We start from the raw sequence: 8,070 nt of genomic DNA, 5'->3' as shown, positions 1-8,070 counted from the left end.
CAGGTCCAAGGTTGAGTGAGAAGAGCTTAAAGAGCTTGTGGTAACCACTGCTCCATGGAGTAGGGGTCATAATGCCACTGCTCTTCAAGTTTCTATGAGGGGGCTTCATAAAGTAGATGATTTGCGGTTTTGAGATCTTTGCAATCCGGCGAGGTGGAAATAGGAGGTTGGTGAAGGCTCGGTAACCCCAACTCTGAGGAGGTGGGATCATAATGCCTAACTTCACCAAACTGTCTCCGTCAGAGATAACATTCCTAGGAGATCCGATAACACGGTTTTCAAAAGGCTCTTGTACCATTCTAGCAGCAATGGTGACTTAGGGATCATAAGCAGTCTTCGAACTAGTGATACAACTAAGCAAACCAATCGTTGACTAGGGTGGGAGAGAGTGCAGTTTAGATCAAACCTAGATTCACACTGAACTCGACACAAACGGTACTCAATCAAATGATAAGAAACCAATAGTCTGGTATCGAGGGAACCTCATCTTGACCAAGCAGAACGCATCAGTACTAAACAATTTGATCTTGATATGACGCAAATATAAGCGGGTGTGAGTAGGTTCCAGTGCAGGGATGAGTCATAGTCTAGACAAAGTAGACTATCTACCAGGGTTCCGGGATAAGATTGGGACCTGGGCCAAAAAGAGAACGAGGTTGGAACAAAGCAAGCCGGGTTTTGGGATTCTTCGTCAAGATCTTCAAAGGCTCCAGCGTCAACACAGAGCTCCCGTCCAACTGCAGCCAAGTAAAACACTTGGAGAGGGGATATATATCCGAGGAACGGCGAGATGTTGAGGTTGACTGTGGAAGAGGCCAGATCGAGAGATAGTCTCCAAAGGTACCAGGGCATTCGGGGGGTTGATGGATGGTCTCAGACAGCTGGGTACTCAGACGAGCAACCTCACCGAGAGAGGGAGACGGAGCAGAGATGGTGAGAAGAAGAAAACAATGCGATACCGGAGTTGAGATCTGGATTCTCAGGAGGTCTCCAGTGAAAATAAAAAAGGATACGAGCGACATTAGCAGACAGAGGAGAGGATGGAGATGACGAAACCAAAGCCCATCAACGTCGATCGAAGTCGACGCCGCCGGGGGAGAGAACCTCGGTGGTTGTGCCAGAGAGGAAAAAAGCTAGGGCAAACTCTTGTTTTATACAATGTCACATTTTGGTAGGATCCGCGTCATTTGTTAAGTGCCCCCGAATTTACTAAAAACTAAAAGGAAACAAATTTACTCTCTAACTTTACTGCTTTTGACATTCGGTTCCATATCCTCTTGCATAGTTGCATGAAAATATATATAAATAATATACCTTTTTTTGTTGTTGTTGTAATAGTTTATATTAAAATAAGATAACTAAAAAAAAAAAAATCTTAATGACTAAAACACAAAGTAGGTTTTGTAAAGGGAACCTGCATTCCGATGAATTTTGTAAATGTATATGGAAAATCAAACTAGCAAAAAAAAAAAAAGAATCGCCATTAATTTTTTCCAATCCACAACAAAACTTACAAAAAAATTTAAAACATTTAGCGATGAATAGTCATCCTAAAATAATACCATAACTGTTCAACATTTGCTCTGTCTGTGTAAGTGTTATTTTGCAAAATATGGTGAAATTTGTTTTGTCATCTTGATCTAGTCCAAATCCTCAATTAGTACACGTTGTAAGCGTTGTAACATATCAACTTTAAGTAAGCCCACCACCGGGCCACACGATGTGCTACTTCTTTGGTTTTTCTGATAATTGTATATTAATATTTTGTTACGGACCACCATGTGTTTATAGTGCCTCATCAGTAGCCAACACACAATGATGTCCCTATATATATCTGTTACACTTTAACTTGAAAACGCACTTCTTCAAACTAACTTCTTCACTTATAAGCTCAAGTACCTTTGGATGGCGTCCAGGCCGGGAGTTCTTACGGAATGGCCATGGAGTCCCCTTGGTAGCTTCAAGTACCTCTTGGTGGCCCCGCTAGCGATGGCAAGCATGCATTCGTACGTGACAACGCAAGAGGAGGAGAAGGACCTAGCAAGTCTGCTGCTAGTTGCACTCATGCTGTGGAGAATAGTTCACAGTCAGATATGGATCAGCGTGTCGCGTCAGAAGACGGCCAAGGGAAGGAAGAAGATCGTGGACAAGCCCATTGAGTTTGAGCAAGTGGACCGAGAACGCTCGTGGGACGACCAAATCATCTTCAACACTCTCTACATGTATCTCCTCAACAGCAAACTCCCAGGCTGCTCCCGCATGCCCCTCTAGAGACTAGACGGAGCCATCCTTATTGCACTACTTCACGCTGGTCCCGTCGAATTCTTATACTACTGGTTTCACAGAGCTCTCCACCACCACTTTCTATACTCTCGCTACCATTCTCACCACCACTCCTCCATCGTCACCGAGCCCATCACGTGTATGTACCTTCACCCATCAATTTCTTCTATTCTATATAGTATATACATCATTCCATATAATATCTTTAATCAAACTTTCCAGCTGTGGTGCACCCTTTCGCCGAGCACATCGCCTACACATTACTCTTCTCCATACCCCTAGTAACGGCGTCCCTTTGTGGGGTCCTCTCCATTGGTACCGTCATTGCATACTTCACATACATTGACTTCATGAACAACTATGGACACTGCAATTTCGAGTGTTTACCTAAACGTCTCTTCCACCTATTCCCTCCCCTCAAGTTCCTCTGCTACACTCCCTCGTACGTCAACAGTCTATATACATACTTTATATGATTTGAATTCATATATATAAGTACATAACATGGGCATCAAATTATGTTGAAGGTTCCACTCGCTCCACCATACTCAGTTCAGGACCAACTACTCTCTGTTCATGCCAATCTACGACTACATCTACGGGACGACCGACAAGTGCAGCGATTCCTTATACCAAAATTCGTTGGAGAGAGAAGAGGAATCACCCGACTTCATCCACCTCACTCACCTTACCACACTCGACTCCATCTACCAAATGCACCTTGGCTTCCCATCCTTCTCCTCTCGCCCCTTGTGGTCTCGTTCCCCATGGTACCTCACTTACTCCATGTGGCCCTTCACCCTTCTCTTCTCCTTCGTTCTCACCTTCGCTCTCTCCTCATGCACCTTTGTCTTTGAGCGAAACCGTCTTCGCAACCTCACCCTTCACTCTCACCTCCTTCCCAAGTTTAGCTTTCACGTAAGCATTTTTCATTTTACATACACACACCGCAACAGTTATATTTGCGGCAGACGACGGGTTTACTTTAGAGGTAATAAGAAAAAACATACATTTTTAAAACTTAATTTGAAAAATAATACGTTTACTATTTATAATTGGCAAATTAATACCTTGACCACTGTTTGCAACTGTTCAATTCTCTTTTTTGCCATCCTCTAACATACATAATTACCTTCATGTCATTATTCCTCTTTTCTTCCCTTTTCTTGATTTTTCAAATAATTGTTAATATACATTTTTTTAGAAAACTTCTTAGCAACATTAAAATCTATATTTTTTTCTTTACAATTTGATATAAATTTTGTTTAATATTTTTTTCAATATATTATATTATTCGTACATTATTTTTAAGTGTACAGATGTTTGTACACCTTATTAAGTGTACAGATGTCTGTATACTTAAAATAGTGTACGAATTAAACATATTATATCTGTACATATGATAATATGTACGGACATCTGGACTCTTTAATAATGTGTACGGATAATATAATATATGAAATATATAACTCTGTACACTTGATAATGTGTACAGACATTTATATTCTTAATAATGTGTACAGATAATTTAATATATGAAATTATATTTAAAATTCATCAAACAAAATGCATATCAAATAATAGAGAAAAAAATATAGTTTTTTTATATCTGGAATTTGGTTTTTAAAAAAATTCATTAACTAATATTTTAGTTTTTAGATGGAAGGAAAATACAAAAAAGAAGAAAAAAAAATCTGAGCGTAAAAAAAAAAAATCTTCTTTTCTCTCCTCTTCCTTCATTCTCTCTTTTTTCTTCCGCAAAACCATCGACGGGGTTATTAAGTAATCTAACACACAAGCCCTATACTCCACTTTCATTTCAATCTCTATTACCTTCTCTCTCACACACCCTACTTTTCCAATTACAAATTGTAGTGAATATACTACATTGCTTAGCAAATAAGTTTTAAAAACGTACTAAAAGTATAACACACCCTTTACTTTATAAGTTGGATTTCATGCAAACCAAATTTTCACACACAAGATACGTAGCAAGAAAATAACACTTTACACAAAACAACCTTAAAATGAAAAAAAAAATGTATATTTTCTTGGGTATACCTTTAAGAATTTCTCATCTAAAATTTACTACTATTTTTTCCACATAAACATGTGGCGGCAGTATAAATCACAGCCCCACCATGAGTCCATAAACAAAACAATTGAGGCAGCTATCGTAGAAGCGGATGAAAAGGGTGTGAAAGTAATGAGTCTTGGCTTGATGAACACTGTAAGTTCATTAACTACTTCACAGTTATCCTATATATGAATAACTATCGGATAATTAGCTAATTAAGTAACTAATTAACTCACGATTAATGAGACGGAGGAGCTAAACGGGTACGGAGAACTGTATCTGCAAAACAATCCAAAATTGAAGATAAGGCTAGTGGATGGAACCAGCATGGCAGCTGCGGTTGTATTTAATAGCATTCCAAAAGGGACCACGGAAGTTGTCTTTAGAGCCAATCTCACAAAGGTTGCTTCAGCCGTTGTCTTTTCTTTATCTGAAAAAGACGTCAAGGTATTTGGATATATATGTGAAAGTAGAAACCACATATCAGCTTCTCAGTAAAAAATAAATAAAAAATTTGATGTGTATATATATATATATATATATTTATAGGTGGTAGTGTTCTGCGAGGAAGAATACAAAAAAACTCAGCAAATCTGGGGCTGACAAGAATCTGGTATTGTCCACAAGCAATAACTGTTACTCCTCAACAGTTTGGTTGGTGGGGGATGGACTAAGGAAAGAAGAGCAGATGAAAGCAAAAGAAGGGACCCTTTTCATTCCATTTTCTCAGTTCCCACCTGACAAACTCCGCAAGGACTGTTTCTACCACTCCACTCCAGCTATGCTTGTTCCCAAGTCTGCCCAAAACATCGACTCGTGTGAGGTATATAGCTTTGAATTAATACGTTGCTCTTATATTATAAGTCGATAGATGTGTCATGTGTGCATAATCTAGCGAATGAATGGTATTGGTTACTATAGAATTGGCTGGGAAGGAGGGTGATGAGTGCATGGAGAATAGGAGGCATAGTGCATGCGCTTGAGGGTTGGGAGGAGCATGACTGCGGCAACACTTGCAACTTCTTCCGTCTCCATGCGATCTGGGAAGCTGCTCTCCGCCATGATTTCCAGCCTCTCCTTCTTCCACTATCTCATCTATGATCATCTTATATTCATATATCTCCCCTATCTTTATTATCTACTTTGTTTGCAGTTTATCGTATTTTGTTATGGTACGGTTTAATTTAACTTGAGTTCTAGATGTAACTCATAGTTAACCCATATATGTCGTCAGTCATAATTTAATAAAATTATTTTAAGATATATCTGAGTTCGAGTTAAGTTGAGTTATAGTTGATTTACAAATTGAATATATTTTCTGTAAAATTGTTATAAAAAAATAAAATTAACATGAGTTACGATGTGTTAAATTATATTAACGGATAACAAAATAAAATAAAATATAAATGTTTATATATATATATATATATAGTGTTGGACCAACAAACACTAGCTGGAGCTTACATGCATGTCCTTGATTGGCTAGTAAGTATTTTCCAATCACTAGAGCATCTACATTGGGAAATTTTTAAGGAGTTTTTTTCAGAATTGGTATATATATATTTCAGATGATAATAATTCGATCCAATCATCCAAGCCTCCGGGCGTCCACTGCTGAATCCAGATCCATCGAATTTGTCACGTGTGATACATGCGCTTACAATACTAGACACAAACGAGATATCATATATATAGCCAGCCATATAGGACAATATCAAATTTGTCAAGTCGTTTTAAAAATGATTTACGGTGTTGATTCACTAGATTTGATTGTCGCATCGCATGATCAATACAGATTTGAATTATTCGTATCAATTGTGCATCAAGAGGAGACTTTTATTGCCTGAACTAGTTCAAGTCTGGTAGTGAAAAAACAAGACTTTTATTGCCTGAACTAGTTCAAGTCTGGTAGTGAAAGTTTTTAAAAAAAACGTGGGGGAAAATGATTGGTTACCGAAGGCCCACTTATCCAAACACAAGTCCAAGCCGGCCCGACTCATGTGTGTGTGTGGTTTTTTATATGGGTAGGAATCGTAGGAATTTCACAACTTCAGATGGAATAAAATTCTTTGTTTCATTTTTTTTTTCAACTTGCATTAATCTCACTCAAATGAATTTCAGCTAGACATAAAAAGTACATTACGTTATGATGCTTGCGGTAACAAATTCATGACTCTCAAAGGAATTCACTGAAAATGATCCGGAAAAGGGTCGGCACAAGATGCAATATTTCCAAAATTAGGTTTCAACTATTTTATGGGCATTGTTATCTCTTATTTTGGTAATCTATACTATATATACATTTAAGGAAAGATTTAAGGTATATTTTCACGGCACGTACAGACAAAATTATTTGCATGAGTTATATTGTTTGAGAGCATTCTACCTAGACTAGATAGAGCCAACGGAGATCAAATATTGTACTTACTGTTTTTGTTACCATGTTTGTGCATCTACCTAGACTGGATAGAGGCATAGAGCCAACGGAGATAAACTAGCTGAAAACAAAAACCAACCATCTACCTAGACTAGATAGAGCCAACGGAGATCAAATATTGTACTTACTGTTTTTGTTACCATGTGTGTGCATCTACCTAGACTGGATAGAGGCATAGAGCCAACGGAGATAAACTAGCTGAAGCTCAAGTTTACGGCCTCGTAAACAAAAACCAACCAAAAGTTTTGATGAAATCTTTTTTGTTTCTTTCTTTTTTTCTGTTTTGGTTGTCTAATAGGAATAAGACAATAAGAGTGAATAAGATTCGTTAGATTATTTGGCTATAAATGCTAGTTTCCTAAAATATAGAAACAAGGATTATTTTTCAAATTCAATTAAAATATAGGTTAATTTGATAATAATCTATACTAATAAAAAATATGAGCTATAGCTCTTAAGGCCGTCCACATAAGATTTTAAACAACGAATAGAAATTTGACATATCAATTATTAACATTTTATACAATTTTTGGAATTTTCTATATTAAGAATTATTTTAAACAATCTATCATGATTTGACATATCATTCATTAACATTTTTTAAATTTACAGAATTTTTTTAGAAAAAAAGAAAATTTTAAATTTATGGAAATAAAAGAACTAAGTACAATATTCCACATCAGCTAGAAATTTTTTAGACAATGGTTCAGAACCAGTATAAATAAGATTAATATGCTTCCAACAACGAATGAGCAGGAAAACTTGATTTATCAGGCGTCCAAGTTTAAAAGTTTTATTTGGTTTGATCTGCTTTTTAATTTGATCAAATTAAAACTTTAAACAGTTTCAAAAAAATATTTTAATATTTAAAATTTTAAAAGTTTAAATATTATAAATATTGAAACTTTTAAAAGTTCTTAGCTTTTAAAAAGTTTTTAAATATTATAAGTTTTAAATTTTAAAAGTTTAAAATATTATAAATATTGAAAATTTTTAAAAGGTTCAAATTTTATATTTCGAAACCTTTTAAAAGTTTAAAATATTATAAATATTGATGCAAAACATAAATTATCTTATTTATCTACATTTGTGCTTTTTATTTCTTATGAGCTGTAAAACATATTTTTGTGTATGATTTTATAGATGAGTTGATATTCTTTCATTAATTTTTTATTTTTGGGTCTAAGGAAGAAGGATTGACATCGCAAGACCTTAATTTGATGTTTGAGTCAAATTTCGAGGTTTAAAGAAGAAAGATGGACGACAAACACAC

The 8,070-nt window shown here is 36.0% G+C and overlaps 1 pseudogene; it reads left to right on the top strand.

Moving 5' to 3' along the window:
* On the top strand, window positions 1,906–5,623 carry LOC104739801 (annotated as a pseudogene).

The sequence above is a fragment of the Camelina sativa genome, chromosome 14, assembly GCF_000633955.1.
Source record: "Camelina sativa cultivar DH55 chromosome 14, Cs, whole genome shotgun sequence".
Lineage (NCBI taxonomy): Eukaryota > Viridiplantae > Streptophyta > Magnoliopsida > Brassicales > Brassicaceae > Camelina > Camelina sativa.
Note: the sequence above shows the minus strand (reverse complement) of the source record. Positions and strands in the feature narration are given on the sequence as shown.